The 16,297-nt window shown below is 59.2% G+C and overlaps 1 long non-coding RNA gene across 1 annotated transcript; it reads right to left on the bottom strand.

The window, feature by feature from the left end:
* Nucleotides 1-2,542: 2,542 nt before the first annotated feature.
* On the bottom strand, nucleotides 2,543-7,814 carry LOC135311201 (uncharacterized). Its single transcript, XR_010371004.1, has 3 exons — nucleotides 7,733-7,814; nucleotides 7,365-7,474; nucleotides 2,543-2,816 (listed from the first exon to the last, which is right to left on the bottom strand). It is a non-coding gene; the product is annotated as an uncharacterized LOC135311201 (long non-coding RNA).
* Between the last annotated feature and the right edge of the window lie 8,483 nt (nucleotides 7,815-16,297).

The raw sequence follows: 16,297 nt of genomic DNA, 5'->3' as shown, positions 1-16,297 counted from the left end.
CTGGAGACGCACAAAGAACCTGGGGCAGGCAGCACGACAGCGAGGGAGGAAAGAAGAATAGGGGCAGGAAGCTGGACCGAGCGCGATGGAGACAGACAAGACAAGCGACAAGAACAGGGCAGAAAGGGAAGAATGAAGCCACGGGGACAGGGAGCCGAGACAGCCAACAACGGAGGGAAGGGGCCGGGGAGGGAACACCACAAAACAAACCATGGGGCTACGTGGTACAGAGCACGAGAAGGCAGAGAATTAAGAATTAGGGACAGGGAGCCAGAAAAACAACAAAAAAAACACCCAAAACAAAGGGCGATGGGGAGCAAAAGGAATCGCAATGCGTACAGAAAGGAGAGAGAAACAATTCTAAAACAGGGTCATGGGGAAGCCAGAGACAGCAAGATGGAGAAAGGACAAAAGCTACAGGCTACAGGGCAGAGAGGGAAGAATTAATGAATAGACACAGAGAGCTGGGCAGAAAGAGATGGAGAAAGGCTGAAGATCACACGGCCAACAGGGAAGAGAGAAGAGAGGGAGGAATTTTCAAAACAGGGGCAAGAAGCCAGAGAGAGGGAGAGAGGCGCAACAATAAAATGGGGACAGGCCACAGGGCGGCGAGGAGGGAATCGATGAATAAGAACAGGAGACCAAAGAGAACACAATGTAGAATGGAAAAAAGGAACAGCGGCCTACAGGGAAGGAGGAATTAAAGATCAGGCACTGGGAGGCAGACAGAGACACATGAAGAAACAAGTAGGAAAAAAAAAAAAAAAAAACACACAACGGCAATGGGCTACAAAGACAGACAGAGAGGGAAGAAATAAAACATAGCAGCAAGGAGCTGGACAGAGAGAGATGAGGACAAACAAATAGCACGGGTCTACGTGACAGAGAACGTGGAATTAGAACACAGAGAGGGGGAGCCGGACAGAGAGAGAGGCCGAGAGAAAAATCTAGACGGGCTACGGCGGGCAGAGGCAGGAATTAAAACCTAGGGACAGGGAGCTGGACAGAGAGAGACAGAGATCACAGGGAACAGCGGCGGGTGCAGGAAGAACAGGAATTCAAGAATAGGGAAAGGGAGCTGGACAGAGAAGAACTCAGGCAGGCAAGTAACAGTAGCAGGGTACAGAGCAGAGCAGACGAACTAAAAAGCGCGGCGGGAGCGTTGAGGCAGACAGAGAGAGATTAAGAAAAAAGTCACGGGCTACGTGGCAAAGCAGGAGGAACTCAGAAACGGGGATGGCAACCAAGGGAGAGTGAGCTGGTGAAGGATAACGGGTATTCAAAGTGAGGGACGGGGAGCTGGGAAAAGCGAGGCAGAGAAAAACAGAATCACAGAGAGAATCACACAAAGCCAAAAAAGAAGAAACTGAACAACAGGAACAGGTGTAACCAAAGCGATGAAGTCAACCAACCAGAGACGGTGTTCCATTACGGGAACACGGAGCGTACGAATCAGCGCATCTGTCGATCTGCATTTTAGTCCCTAGGCGATCGTTAATGTCAGCAGAACAACAGACAACGTGCTTCTGTCAGAAAAGGATGACAAAACGCGGTTTCGTGTAGCGGACTGAGAAAACTAGCCAAGACTGCCAAGATTAAGAGCCAAGAAGGTAAAAGGCAATTCTGGCAGGGGGAGATCGCGACCACCGACTCACGGACCACCACCGAGCCTGCGCAGTGATTTACATACGGAACGAGCCAGTTTGTACCGATCAGTAGACAGGACGATAATGAATATGTATGAATACGTAAAATTTTGATCTACAAATTCTACGGGAAAGGTGTGTGAGGTACGCACGCCAGGAGGAGCGATCCCCCGTGCATCTGGCGCCGTGAATAAAGAACGCCTGCTCTTTAATACTAAATCGGCGTTGAGGAGTTGTTTCCGATTTTACCGCGTTTTTCGGTAACACACGGAGTCAGACCAAGAGGGCCAGAGAAAGACAAAATACCGACAGGCTACAGAACAGAGCAGGAGGAATAAAAAAATAAAAACGGAGCCAGAGCCAGGCAGAGAGAGGCGGAGAAAGAACAAGTAGCCACAGGCTACAGGACAGAGAGAGGGAGGCCTGAAAAGACGGGGAGGCAGGGAGCCACTCAGAGCGAGATGGAGAAAGAAGGGGCGGGGGGGCGCCAAAAAAAAAAAAAAAAAAAATTTTGCAGCAGGTAAGGAAAGAGAGGGGGCCAGGGGGGAGAGACAGGGAGGGCCCAGGACGCACAAGAGAGGCAACGGGGCCCCAGTGGCCCAGGACTCACCGCGACTCTCGCTCTCAGCGCTGCTGGCACAATTTAGCCGTTCAGATGCTTCTTTCCCCTCCTCTCCGCCCTGCCTCTTCTGCAGCTCCAGACTCTAGGCCGTTCTCCACCTAAAGAGGATACATGGGTGTCTTACCGCTCTTACGAGATGAGGCTTCCTAGGCACGTAGCCTAGCTCGCTCGTGCACTACACGCCCGTACCCAACTCCCGGTTACGCGTACAGACCCTGCGGTGCACGTTGGTGGCCTGGCCCGCTGCGGGCTACGAAGGGGGATCCTCCCTCCCTCACCTGCAGGGACAGGCTCTCTCTTGCCTGCGGCAGGAAGGCAGCTGGCAGCCAGAGCGCCTTCAGTTTCTTCTGCTTTACCTTTCGTTGGCGTCTCCAGCTTCAGCCGAGGCAGCTCCTGTCCACAGCCAGGAAGGGCTCTGTGTGTCCCTTTTCGCCCCCGCGCTGCGAGGATGGCAACACCGGGCAGAGAGAAGCCACGCAAGCCTGAGACGGCTGCAGTCAACGGCATCCCCGGGGGAAGGACAGACAACCACGTCCTCAGCACGGTCTCTGGGAGAGGGAAAGAAGAAACAGCGACCGTCATTACCGTCGATCGACCCTGGCCAAAGCCCCTCCTTGCGCAGGGGCTTCTGGACACACCGCCCCTTCCCCGCGCTACTGCTAAGGGCCCCTGCGCCGAGGGGGAATCCAGTGCGCTCGAGGGCCGGCTCGCTGCCTTCACGACAGGGCCTGGGGGCGGCCAAGGGCTACGCAGCACGCTTCAGGGGAGGTGCCGGGGCTGGGGGCAGGCGCACGGGGCAAGGGGGGGGCCAGGGGAGGCTGAGCGGGAGCTCCGGTGAGCCGGGGAGGCGGCGGCCATCATCTGCGCCCTGGGCAGGGGGAAAAGGTCCTCCTCCTTTCCCTCTTCCCTTCTGTCAGCTCCCGGGGAACTCACCGCTTCTCGGGGAGCGGCCGCACCTGGAAGCCCCCAGAAATCAACACGAATCCAACCCCAAAAATACACCGCGCCTACCGTACGCGGCACGGCCGCCCGGCACCCGAGCGCCGGAACACCGCGCCTCCCGCCGCGCCCCGGCGAGCCACGTGACAGGGCCGGCAGCCACTGCGCCAGGACTACAGCTCCCGGCATGCTCTGCGCCACAACACGGCCGCCCGGCAGCCCCCCGCCGCAAGGACTACAGCTCCCGGCATGCTCTGCGCCACAACACGGCCGCCCGGCAGCCCCCCGCCACAAGGACTACAGCTCCCGGCACGCTCTGCGCCACAACATGGCCGCCCGCCCAGCCGCCACACGCACCACCACAGCTCCCGCCACGCCGCGAGCCCGCCCTCCCCGCTCTCTCACCCTGCGGGGCACCGTCCCTCCCGCCGATGCACCCGGAAGCCCCACCGAGCCCTCAGCACAGCCTCGCTCTCCCCACCGCCCGCTCCGACCCGCCGCTGCCCCGCCGCAGCCCTCCTCGGGGCTTGACCCGGCACGCAGCGGCCCCCCACCCAGCCCCCGCTCACCTCCTCCCTCGCTACACTCGCAGCCCGCTGACGCTCGGCCACAGCTCCGCTCCGCTCCGCCCTCGGCTCACACTGGCCCCCCGGAGCAGGGCACCACCCCTTTTCCAGGGAGGAGCCGGCACCGCCAGCCCCACTGCCCGCACCTGGGGCTCCTCCAGCCAGACCCCGCCCACAGCTGAGGCGCAGCAGCAACGGGGGGCCCCCTCCCCTCACCCCCACAGTGCACCACCTCCTCCCCCGGGCTCCATCACAGCCCCTTGCCCCACGCCAAGGGAGCGCAAACGCAGCCCTCAGGCCAAAGGAGAGGGCAGCTGTTGGTGCAGGCGCGCACGTAACAAGTCCCAGGAGCGATTCGTGGCTCAGGGTCCCCAACGCTCCCCCTGCCCCAAGGCCACCTCGGCCGCCGTTGCCGCAGCCGCACGGAGCTGGTGGTGGCTGGGATAGTGCTCATTTTCTCCACAGTAGCTAGGAAGGGATACGTTTTGGATTTATGCTCAAAACCCCGTTAATAATGTAGAGATGTTTTGGTTCTTGCTGAGCACTGCTTCCACAGTCAGGGCCTCTTCTGGTTCTCTCAGTGCCCCACCAGCAAGTAGGCTGGGACAGCTGGGAAAGCTTTCCCAGCTAACTGACCAAAGGGATATTCCATACCATTTGACATCATGCTCAGCACACGCAGCTGGGGGAAGAAGGGGGAGTCCTTGGGGCGGGGGGGGGGGGGGGGGGGGCTACGGCATTTCTCTCCCTAAGTAACCATGACACATGACAGAGCCCTGCTTTCCCAGAGGTGGCTCAACACCTGCCCGCCGAAAAGGAGGAGTGAATTAATTCCTTGCTTTGCTTCCACGCACAGCTTTTGCTTTACCTATTAAACAGTCTTGATCTCAGCCCATGATTTTTCTCACTTTTACCCTTCCAGCTCTCTCCCCCAGCCCACTGAGGGTGGAGCGAGCAAGCAGCTCCCTGGTGCAGAGTTGCCAGCTGGGGCTAAACCACGGCACGCGCTTGTCCGCGTTTGGCAGGAAAGGGACCGTCCGTCGCCTGGCTCCTGGAGCGACAGGCTGCTGGGCAGAGGGGGAGGCCACCAAAGGTGAGGAGCAGGGCACAGGACAGTAGGAAGAGAGAAGAGAAGAGCGGCAGCCAGCTGGACGGGGGCGGGGGGGCGTGTGTGCGTGTAGTGAGAAGGCACGAGGCAGGGAACAGGACGGCCAGAGAAGGACAGGGAGCCTGACGGAGGTGGAGATACAAGCAGCAGAGAGAGGGGAAGAGAGGCAGCAGAAAGAGGGGGGAAGAGCAGGACACAGACCAACAAAGAAGGAAGAGGAGCAGGCTGGAGACGCACAAAGAACCTGGGGCAGGCAGCACGACAGCGAGGGAGGAAAGAAGAATAGGGGCAGGAAGCTGGACCGAGCGCGATGGAGACAGACAAGACAAGCGACAAGAACAGGGCAGAGAGGGAAGAATGAAGCCACGGGGACAGGGAGCCGAGACAGCCAACAACGGAGGGAAGGGGCCGGGGAGGGAACACCACAAAACAAACCATGGGGCTACGTGGTACAGAGCACGAGAAGGCAGAGAATTAAGAATTAGGGACAGGGAGCCAGAGAAACAACAACAAAAAAAAAACACCCAAAACAAAGGGAGATGGGGAGCAAAAGGAATCGCAATGCGTACAGAAAGGAGAGAGAAACAATTCTAAAACAGGGTCACGGGGAAGCCAGAGACAGCAAGATGGAGAAAGGACAAAAGCTACAGGCTACAGGGCAGAGAGGGAAGAATTAATGAATAGACACAGAGAGCTGGGCAGAAAGAGATGGAGAAAGGCTGAAGATCACACGGCCAACAGGGAAGAGAGAAGAGAGGGAGGAATTTTCAAAACAGGGGCAAGAAGCCAGAGAGAGGGAGAGAGGCGCAACAATAAAATGGGGACAAGCCACAGGGCGGCGAGGAGGGAATCGATGAATAAGAACAGGAGACCAAAGAGAACACAATGTAGAATGGAAAAAAGGAACAGCGGCCTACAGGGAAGGAGGAATTAAAGATCAGGCACTGGGAGGCAGACAGAGACACATGAAGAAACAAGTAGGAAAAAAAAAAAAAAAAACACACAACGGCAATGGGCTACAAAGACAGACAGAGAGGGAAGAAATAAAACATAGCAGCAAGGAGCTGGACAGAGAGAGATGAGGACAAACAAACAGCACGGGTCTACGTGACAGAGAACGTGGAATTAGAACACAGAGAGGGGGAGCTGGACAGAGAGAGAGGCCGAGAGAAAAATCTAGACGGGCTACGGCGGGCAGAGGCAGGAATTAAAACCTAGGGACAGGGAGCTGGACAGAGAGAGACAGAGATCACAGGGAACAGCGGCGGGTGCAGGAAGAACAGGAATTCAAGAATAGGGAAAGGGAGCTGGACAGAGAAGAACTCAGGCAGGCAAGTAACAGTAGCAGGGTACAGAGCAGAGCAGACGAACTAAAAAGCGCGGCGGGAGCGTTGAGGCAGACAGAGAGAGATTAAGAAAAAAGTCACGGGCTACGTGGCAAAGCAGGAGGAACTCAGAAACGGGGATGGCAACCAAGGGAGAGTGAGCTGGTGAAGGATAACGGGTATTCAAAGTGAGGGACGGGGAGCTGGGAAAAGCGAGGCAGAGAAAAACAGAATCACAGAGAGAATCACACAAAGCCAAAAAAGAAGAAACTGAACAACAGGAACAGGTGTAACCAAAGCGATGAAATCAACCAACCAGAGACGGTGTTCCATTACGGGAACACGGAGCGTACGAATCAGCGCATCTGTCGATCTGCATTTTAGTCCCTAGGCGATCGTTAATGTCAGCAGAACAACAGACAACGTGCTTCTGTCAGAAAAGGATGACAAAACGCGGTTTCGTGTAGCGCACTGAGAAAACTAGCCAAGACTGCCAAGATTAAGAGCCAAGAAGGTAAAAGGCAATTCTGGCAGGGGGAGATCGCGACCACCGACTCACGGACCACCACCGAGCCTGCGCAGTGATTTACATACGGAACGAGCCAGTTTGTACCGATCAGTAGACAGGACGATAATGAATATGTATGAATACGTAAAATTTTGATCTACAAATTCTACGGGAAAGGTGTGTGAGGTACGCACGCCAGGAGAAGCGATCCCCCGTGCATCTGGCGCCGTGAATAAAGAACGCCTGCTCTTTAATACTAAATCGGCGTTGAGGAGTTGTTTCCGATTTTACCGCGTTTTTCGGTAACACACGGAGTCAGACCAAGAGGGCCAGAGAAAGACAAATACCGACAGGCTACAGAACAGAGCAGGAGGAATAAAAAAATAAAAACGGAGCCAGAGCCAGGCAGAGAGAGGCGGAGAAAGAAAAAGTAGCCACAGGCTACAGGACAGAGAGAGGGAGGCCTGAAAAGACGGGGAGGCAGGGAGCCACTCAGAGCGAGATGGAGAAAGAAGGGGCGGGGGGGGCGCCAAAAAAAAAAAAAAAAAATTTTGCAGCAGGTAAGGAAAGAGAGGGGGCCAGGGGGGAGAGACAGGGAGGGCCCAGGACGCACAAGAGAGGCAACGGGGCCCCAGTGGCCCAGGACTCACCGCGACTCTCGCTCTCAGCGCTGCTGGCACAATTTAGCCGTTCAGATGCTTCTTTCCCCTCCTCTCCGCCCTGCCTCTTCTGCAGCTCCAGACTCTAGGCCGTCCTCCACCTAAAGAGGATACATGGGTGTCTTACCGCTCTTACGAGATGAGGCTTCCTAGGCACGTAGCCTAGCTCGCTCGTGCACTACACGCCCGTACCCAACTCCCGGTTACGCGTACAGACCCTGCGGTGCACGTTGGTGGCCTGGCCCGCTGCGGGCTACGAAGGGGGATCCTCCCTCCCTCACCTGCAGGGACAGGCTCTCTCTTGCCTGCGGCAGGAAGGCAGCTGGCAGCCAGAGCGCCTTCAGTTTCTTCTGCTTTACCTTTCGTTGGCGTCTCCAGCTTCAGCCGAGGCAGCTCCTGTCCACAGCCGGGAAGGGCTCTGTGTGTCCCTTTTCGCCCCCGCGCTGCGAGGATGGCAACACCGGGCAGAGAGAAGCCACGCAAGCCTGAGACGGCTGCAGTCAACGGCATCCCCGGGGGAAGGACAGACAACCACGTCCTCAGCACGGTCTCTGGGAGAGGGAAAGAAGAAACAGCGACCGTCATTACCGTCGATCGACCCTGGCCAAAGCCCCTCCTTGCGCAGGGGCTTCTGGACACACCGCCCCTTCCCCGCGCTACTGCTAAGGGCCCCTGCGCCGAGGGGGAATCCAGTGCGCTCGAGGGCCGGCTCGCTGCCTTCACGACAGGGCCTGGGGGCGGCCAAGGGCTACGCAGCACGCTTCAGGGGAGGTGCCGGGGCTGGGGGCAGGCGCACGGGGCAAGGGGGGGGCCAGGGGAGGCTGAGCGGGAGCTCCGGTGAGCCGGGGAGGCGGCGGCCATCATCTGCGCCCTGGGCAGGGGGAAAAGGTCCTCCTCCTTTCCCTCTTCCCTTCTGTCAGCTCCCGGGGAACTCACCGCTTCTCGGGGAGCGGCCGCACCTGGAAGCCCCCAGAAATCAACACGAATCCAACCCCAAAAATACACCGCGCCTACCGTACGCGGCACGGCCGCCCGGCACCCGAGCGCCGGAACACCGCGCCTCCCGCCGCGCCCCGGCGAGCCACGTGACAGGGCCGGCAGCCACTGCGCCAGGACTACAGCTCCCGGCATGCTCTGCGCCACAACACGGCCGCCCGGCAGCCCCCCGCCGCAAGGACTACAGGCCACAACACGGCCGCCCGGCAGCCCCCCGCCGCAAGGACTACAGCTCCCGCCATGCTCTGCGCCACAACACGGCCGCCCCGGCAGCCCCCCGCCGCAAGGACTACAGCTCCCGGCATGCTCTGCGCCACAACACGGCCGCCCGGCAGCCCCCCGCCGCAAGGACTACAGCTCCCGGCACGCTCTGCGCCACAACACGGACCCGCCCGGCAGCCCCCCGCCACAAGGACTACAGCTCCCGGCACGCTCTGCGCCACAACATGGCCGCCCGCCCAGCCGGCAGACGCACCACCACAGCTCCCGCCACGCCGCGAGCCCGCCCTCCCCGCTCTCTCACCCTGCGGGGCACCGTCCCTCCCGCCGATGCACCCGGAAGCCACCACCGAGCCCTCAGCACAGCCTCGCTCTCCCCACCGCCCGCTCCGACCCGCCGCTTGCCCCGCCGCAGCCCTCCTCGGGGCTTGACCCGGCACGCAGCGGCCCCCCCACCCAGCCCCCGCTCCACCTCCTCCCTCGCTACACTCGCAGCCCGCTGACGCTCGGCCACAGCTCCGCTCCGCTCCGCCCTCGGCTCACACTGGCCCCCCGGAGCAGGGCACCACCCCTTTTCCAGGGAGGAGCCGGCACCGCCAGCCCCACTGCCCGCACCTGGGGCTCCTCCAGCCAGACCCCGCCCACAGCTGAGGCGCAGCAGCAACGGGGGGCCCCCTCCCCTCACCCCCACAGTGCACCACCTCCCTCCCCCGGGCTCCATCACAGCCCCTTGCCCCACGCCAAGGGAGCGCAAACGCAGCCCTCAGGCCAAAGGACGAGGGCAGCTGTTGGTGCAGGCGCGCACGTAACAAGTCCCAGGAGCGATTCGTGGCTCAGGGTCCCCAACGCTCCCCTGCCCCAAGGCCACCTCGGCCGCCGTTGCCGCAGCCGCACGGAGCTGGTGGTGGCTGGGATAGTGCTCATTTTCTCCACAGTAGCTAGGAAGGGATACGTTTTGGATTTATGCTCAAAACCCCGTTAATAATGTAGAGATGTTTTGGTTCTTGCTGAGCACTGCTTCCACAGTCAGGGGCCTCTTCTGGTTCTCTCAGTGCCCCACCAGCAAGTAGGCTGGGACAGCTGGGAAAGCTTTCCCAGCTAACTGACCAAAGGGATATTCCATACCATTTGACATCATGCTCAGCACACGCAGCTGGGGGAAGAAGGGGGAGTCCTTGGGGGGGGGGGGGGGGGGGGGGGGGGGGCTACGGCATTTCTCTCCCTAAGTAACCATGACACATGACAGAGCCCTGCTTTCCCAGAGGTGGCTCAACACCTGCCCGCCGAAAAGGAGGAGTGAATTAATTCCTTGCTTTGCTTCCACGCACAGCTTTTGCTTTACCTATTAAACAGTCTTGATCTCAGCCCATGATTTTTCTCACTTTTACCCTTCCAGCTCTCTCCCCCCAGCCCACTGAGGGTGGTGGAGCGAGCAAGCAGCTCCCTGGTGCAGAGTTGCCAGCTGGGGCTAAACCACGGCACGCGCTTGTCCGCGTTTGGCAGGAAAGGGACCGTCCGTCGCCTGGCTCCTGGAGCGACGGGCTGCTGGGCAGAGGGGGAGGCCACCAAAGGTGAGGAGCAGGGCACAGGACAGTAGGAAGAGAGAAGAGAAGAGAAGAGCGGCAGCCAGCTGGACGGGGGCGGGGGGGCGTGGTGTGCGTGTAGTGAGAAGGCACGAGGCAGGGAACAGGACGGCCAGAGAAGGACAGGGAGCCTGACGGAGGTGGAGATACAAGCAGCAGAGAGAGGGGAAGAGAGGCAGCAGAAAGAGGGAAGAGCAGGACACAGACCAACAAAGAAGGAAGAGGAGCAGGCTGGAGACGCACAAAGAACCTGGGGCAGGCAGCACGACAGCGAGGGAGGAAAGAAGAATAGGGGCAGGAAGCTGGACCGAGCGCGATGGAGACAGACAAGACAAGCGACAAGAACAGGGCAGAAAGGGAAGAATGAAGCCACGGGGACAGGGAGCCGAGACAGCCAACAACGGAGGGAAGGGGCCGGGGAGGGAACACCACAAAACAAACCATGGGGCTACGTGGTACAGAGCACGAGAAGGCAGAGAATTAAGAATTAGGGACAGGGAGCCAGAGAAACAACAACAAAAAAAAACACCCAAAACAAAGGGAGATGGGGAGCAAAAGGAATCGCAATGCGTACAGAAAGGAGAGAGAAACAATTCTAAAACAGGGTCACGGGGAAGCCAGAGACAGCAAGATGGAGAAAGGACAAAAGCTACAGGCTACAGGGCAGAGAGGGAAGAATTAATGAATAGACACAGAGAGCTGGGCAGAAAGAGATGGAGAAAGGCTGAAGATCACACGGCCAACAGGGAAGAGAGAAGAGAGGGAGGAATTTTCAAAACAGGGGCAAGAAGCCAGAGAGAGGGAGAGAGGCGCAACAATAAAATGGGGACAAGCCACAGGGCGGCGAGGAGGGAATCGATGAATAAGAACAGGAGACCAAAGAGAACACAATGTAGAATGGAAAAAAGGAACAGCGGCCTACAGGGAAGGAGGAATTAAAGATCAGGCACTGGGAGGCAGACAGAGACACATGAAGAAACAAGTAGGAAAAAAAAAAAAAAAAAACACACAACGGCAATGGGCTACAAAGACAGACAGAGAGGGAAGAAATAAAACATAGCAGCAAGGAGCTGGACAGAGAGAGATGAGGACAAACAAATAGCACGGGTCTACGTGACAGAGAACGTGGAATTAGAACACAGAGAGGGGGAGCCGGACAGAGAGAGAGGCCGAGAGAAAAATCTAGACGGGCTACGGCGGGCAGAGGCAGGAATTAAAACCTAGGGACAGGGAGCTGGACAGAGAGAGACAGAGATCACAGGGAACAGCGGCGGGTGCAGGAAGAACAGGAATTCAAGAATAGGGAAAGGGAGCTGGACAGAGAAGAACTCAGGCAGGCAAGTAACAGTAGCAGGGTACAGAGCAGAGCAGACGAACTAAAAAGCGCGGCGGGAGCGTTGAGGCAGACAGAGAGAGATTAAGAAAAAAGTCACGGGCTACGTGGCAAAGCAGGAGGAACTCAGAAACGGGGATGGCAACCAAGGGAGAGTGAGCTGGTGAAGGATAACGGGTATTCAAAGTGAGGGACGGGGAGCTGGGAAAAGCGAGGCAGAGAAAAACAGAATCACAGAGAGAATCACACAAAGCCAAAAAAGAAGAAACTGAACAACAGGAACAGGTGTAACCAAAGCGATGAAGTCAACCAACCAGAGACGGTGTTCCATTACGGGAACACGGAGCGTACGAATCAGCGCATCTGTCGATCTGCATTTTAGTCCCTAGGCGATCGTTAATGTCAGCAGAACAACAGACAACGTGCTTCTGTCAGAAAAGGATGACAAAACGCGGTTTCGTGTAGCGGACTGAGAAAACTAGCCAAGACTGCCAAGATTAAGAGCCAAGAAGGTAAAAGGCAATTCTGGCAGGGGGAGATCGCGACCACCGACTCACGGACCACCACCGAGCCTGCGCAGTGATTTACATACGGAACGAGCCAGTTTGTACCGATCAGTAGACAGGACGATAATGAATATGTATGAATACGTAAAATTTTGATCTACAAATTCTACGGGAAAGGTGTGTGAGGTACGCACGCCAGGAGGAGCGATCCCCCGTGCATCTGGCGCCGTGAATAAAGAACGCCTGCTCTTTAATACTAAATCGGCGTTGAGGAGTTGTTTCCGATTTTACCGCGTTTTTCGGTAACACACGGAGTCAGACCAAGAGGGCCAGAGAAAGACAAAATACCGACAGGCTACAGAACAGAGCAGGAGGAATAAAAAAATAAAAACGGAGCCAGAGCCAGGCAGAGAGAGGCGGAGAAAGAACAAGTAGCCACAGGCTACAGGACAGAGAGAGGGAGGCCTGAAAAGACGGGGAGGCAGGGAGCCACTCAGAGCGAGATGGAGAAAGAAGGGGCGGGGGGGCGCCAAAAAAAAAAAAAAAAAAATTTTGCAGCAGGTAAGGAAAGAGAGGGGGCCAGGGGGGAGAGACAGGGAGGGCCCAGGACGCACAAGAGAGGCAACGGGGCCCCAGTGGCCCAGGACTCACCGCGACTCTCGCTCTCAGCGCTGCTGGCACAATTTAGCCGTTCAGATGCTTCTTTCCCCTCCTCTCCGCCCTGCCTCTTCTGCAGCTCCAGACTCTAGGCCGTTCTCCACCTAAAGAGGATACATGGGTGTCTTACCGCTCTTACGAGATGAGGCTTCCTAGGCACGTAGCCTAGCTCGCTCGTGCACTACACGCCCGTACCCAACTCCCGGTTACGCGTACAGACCCTGCGGTGCACGTTGGTGGCCTGGCCCGCTGCGGGCTACGAAGGGGGATCCTCCCTCCCTCACCTGCAGGGACAGGCTCTCTCTTGCCTGCGGCAGGAAGGCAGCTGGCAGCCAGAGCGCCTTCAGTTTCTTCTGCTTTACCTTTCGTTGGCGTCTCCAGCTTCAGCCGAGGCAGCTCCTGTCCACAGCCGGGAAGGGCTCTGTGTGTCCCTTTTCGCCCCCGCGCTGCGAGGATGGCAACGCCGGGCAGAGAGAAGCCACGCAAGCCTGAGACGGCTGCAGTCAACGGCATCCCCGGGGGAAGGACAGACAACCACGTCCTCAGCACGGTCTCTGGGAGAGGGAAAGAAGAAACAGCGACCGTCATTACCGTCGATCGACCCTGGCCAAAGCCCCTCCTTGCGCAGGGGCTTCTGGACACACCGCCCCTTCCCCGCGCTACTGCTAAGGGCCCCTGCGCCGAGGGGGAATCCAGTGCGCTCGAGGGCCGGCTCGCTGCCTTCACGACAGGGCCTGGGGGCGGCCAAGGGCTACGCAGCACGCTTCAGGGGAGGTGCCGGGGCTGGGGGCAGGCGCACGGGGCAAGGGGGGGGCCAGGGGAGGCTGAGCGGGAGCTCCGGTGAGCCGGGGAGGCGGCGGCCATCATCTGCGCCCTGGGCAGGGGGAAAAGGTCCTCCTCCTTTCCCTCTTCCCTTCTGTCAGCTCCCGGGGAACTCACCGCTTCTCGGGGAGCGGCCGCACCTGGAAGCCCCCAGAAATCAACACGAATCCAACCCCAAAAATACACCGCGCCTACCGTACGCGGCACGGCCGCCCGGCACCCGAGCGCCGGAACACCGCGCCTCCCGCCGCGCCCCGGCGAGCCACGTGACAGGGCCGGCAGCCACTGCGCCAGGACTACAGCTCCCGGCACGCTCTGCGCCACAACACGGCCGCCCGGCAGCCCCCCGCCGCAAGGACTACAGCTCCCGGCATGCTCTGCGCCACAACACGGCCGCCCGGCAGCCCCCCGCCGCAAGGACTACAGCTCCCGGCATGCTCTGCGCCACAACACGGCCGCCCGGCAGCCCCCCGCCGCAAGGACTACAGCTCCCGGCACGCTCTGCGCCACAACGCGGCCGCCCGGCAGCCCCCCGCCACAAGGACTACAGCTCCCGGCACGCTCTGCGCCACAACGCGGCCGCCCGGCAGCCCCCCGCCACAAGGACTACAGCTCCCGGCATGCTCTGCGCCACAACATGGCCGCCCGCCCAGCCGCCACACGCACCACCACAGCTCCCGCCACGCCGCGAGCCCGCCCTCCCCGCTCTCTCACCCTGCGGGGCACCGACCCTCCCGCCGATGCACCCGGAAGCCCCACCGAGCCCTCAGCACAGCCTCGCTCTCCCCACCGCCCGCTCCGACCCGCCGCTGCCCCGCCGCAGCCCTCCTCGGGGCTTGACCCGGCACGCAGCGGCCCCCCACCCAGCCCCCGCTCACCTCCTCCCTCGCTACACTCGCAGCCCGCTGACGCTCGACCACAGCTCCGCTCCGCTCCGCCCTCGGCTCACACTGGCCCCCCGGAGCAGGGCACCACCCCTTTTCCAGGGAGGAGCCGGCACCGCCAGCCCCACTGCCCGCACCTGGGGCTCCTCCAGCCAGACCCCGCCCACAGCTGAGGCGCAGCAGCAACGGGGGGCCCCCTCCCCTCACCCCCACAGTGCACCACCTCCTCCCCCGGGCTCCATCACAGCCCCTTGCCCCACGCCAAGGGAGCGCAAACGCAGCCCTCAGGCCAAAGGAGAGGGCAGCTGTTGGTGCAGGCGCGCACGTAACAAGTCCCAGGAGCGATTCGTGGCTCAGGGTCCCCAACGCTCCCCCTGCCCCAAGGCCACCTCGGCCGCCGTTGCCGCAGCCGCACGGAGCTGGTGGTGGCTGGGATAGTGCTCATTTTCTCCACAGTAGCTAGGAAGGGATACGTTTTGGATTTATGCTCAAAACCCCGTTAATAATGTAGAGATGTTTTGGTTCTTGCTGAGCACTGCTTCCACAGTCAGGGCCTCTTCTGGTTCTCTCAGTGCCCCACCAGCAAGTAGGCTGGGACAGCTGGGAAAGCTTTCCCAGCTAACTGACCAAAGGGATATTCCATACCATTTGACATCATGCTCAGCACACGCAGCTGGGGGAAGAAGGGGGAGTCCTTGGGGGGGGGGGGGGGGGGGGGGGCTACGGCATTTCTCTCCCTAAGTAACCATGACACATGACAGAGCCCTGCTTTCCCAGAGGTGGCTCAACACCTGCCCGCCGAAAAGGAGGAGTGAATTAATTCCTTGCTTTGCTTCCACGCACAGCTTTTGCTTTACCTATTAAACAGTCTTGATCTCAGCCCATGATTTTTCTCACTTTTACCCTTCCAGCTCTCTCCCCCAGCCCACTGAGGGTGGAGCGAGCAAGCAGCTCCCTGGTGCAGAGTTGCCAGCTGGGGCTAAACCACGGCACGCGCTTGTCCGCGTTTGGCAGGAAAGGGACCGTCCGTCGCCTGGCTCCTGGAGCGACGGGCTGCTGGGCAGAGGGGGAGGCCACCAAAGGTGAGGAGCAGGGCACAGGACAGTAGGAAGAGAGAAGAGAAGAGAAGAGCAGCAGCCGGCTGGACGGGGGCGGGGGGGCGTGTGTGCGTGTAGTGAGAAGGCACGAGGCAGGGAACAGGACGGCCAGAGAAGGACAGGGAGCCTGACGGAGGTGGAGATACAAGCAGCAGAGAGAGGGGAAGAGAGGCAGCAGAAAGAGGGAAGAGCAGGACACAGACCAACAAAGAAGGAAGAGGAGCAGGCTGGAGACGCACAAAGAACCTGGGGCAGGCAGCACGACAGCGAGGGAGGAAAGAAGAATAGGGGCAGGAAGCTGGACCGAGCGCGATGGAGACAGACAAGACAAGCGACAAGAACAGGGCAGAAAGGGAAGAATGAAGCCACGGGGACAGGGAGCCGAGACAGCCAACAACGGAGGGAAGGGGCCGGGGAGGGAACACCACAAAACAAACCATGGGGCTACGTGGTACAGAGCACGAGAAGGCAGAGAATTAAGAATTAGGGACAGGGAGCCAGAGAAACAACAACAAAAAAAAACACCCAAAACAAAGGGAGATGGGGAGCAAAAGGAATCGCAATGCGTACAGAAAGGAGAGAGAAACAATTCTAAAACAGGGTCACGGGGAAGCCAGAGACAGCAAGATGGAGAAAGGACAAAAGCTACAGGCTACAGGGCAGAGAGGGAAGAATTAATGAATAGACACAGAGAGCTGGGCAGAAAGAGATGGAGAAAGGCTGAAGATCACACGGCCAACAGGGAAGAGAGAAGAGAGGGAGGAATTTTCAAAACAGGGGCAAGAAGCCAGAGAGAGGGAGAGAGGCGCAACAATAAAATGGGGACA

This window comes from Phalacrocorax carbo, unplaced genomic scaffold (assembly GCF_963921805.1).
Source record: "Phalacrocorax carbo unplaced genomic scaffold, bPhaCar2.1 SCAFFOLD_122, whole genome shotgun sequence".
In the NCBI taxonomy this organism is placed as follows: Eukaryota; Metazoa; Chordata; class Aves; order Suliformes; family Phalacrocoracidae; genus Phalacrocorax; species Phalacrocorax carbo.
This window is presented reverse-complemented; position numbering and strand designations above follow the sequence as displayed.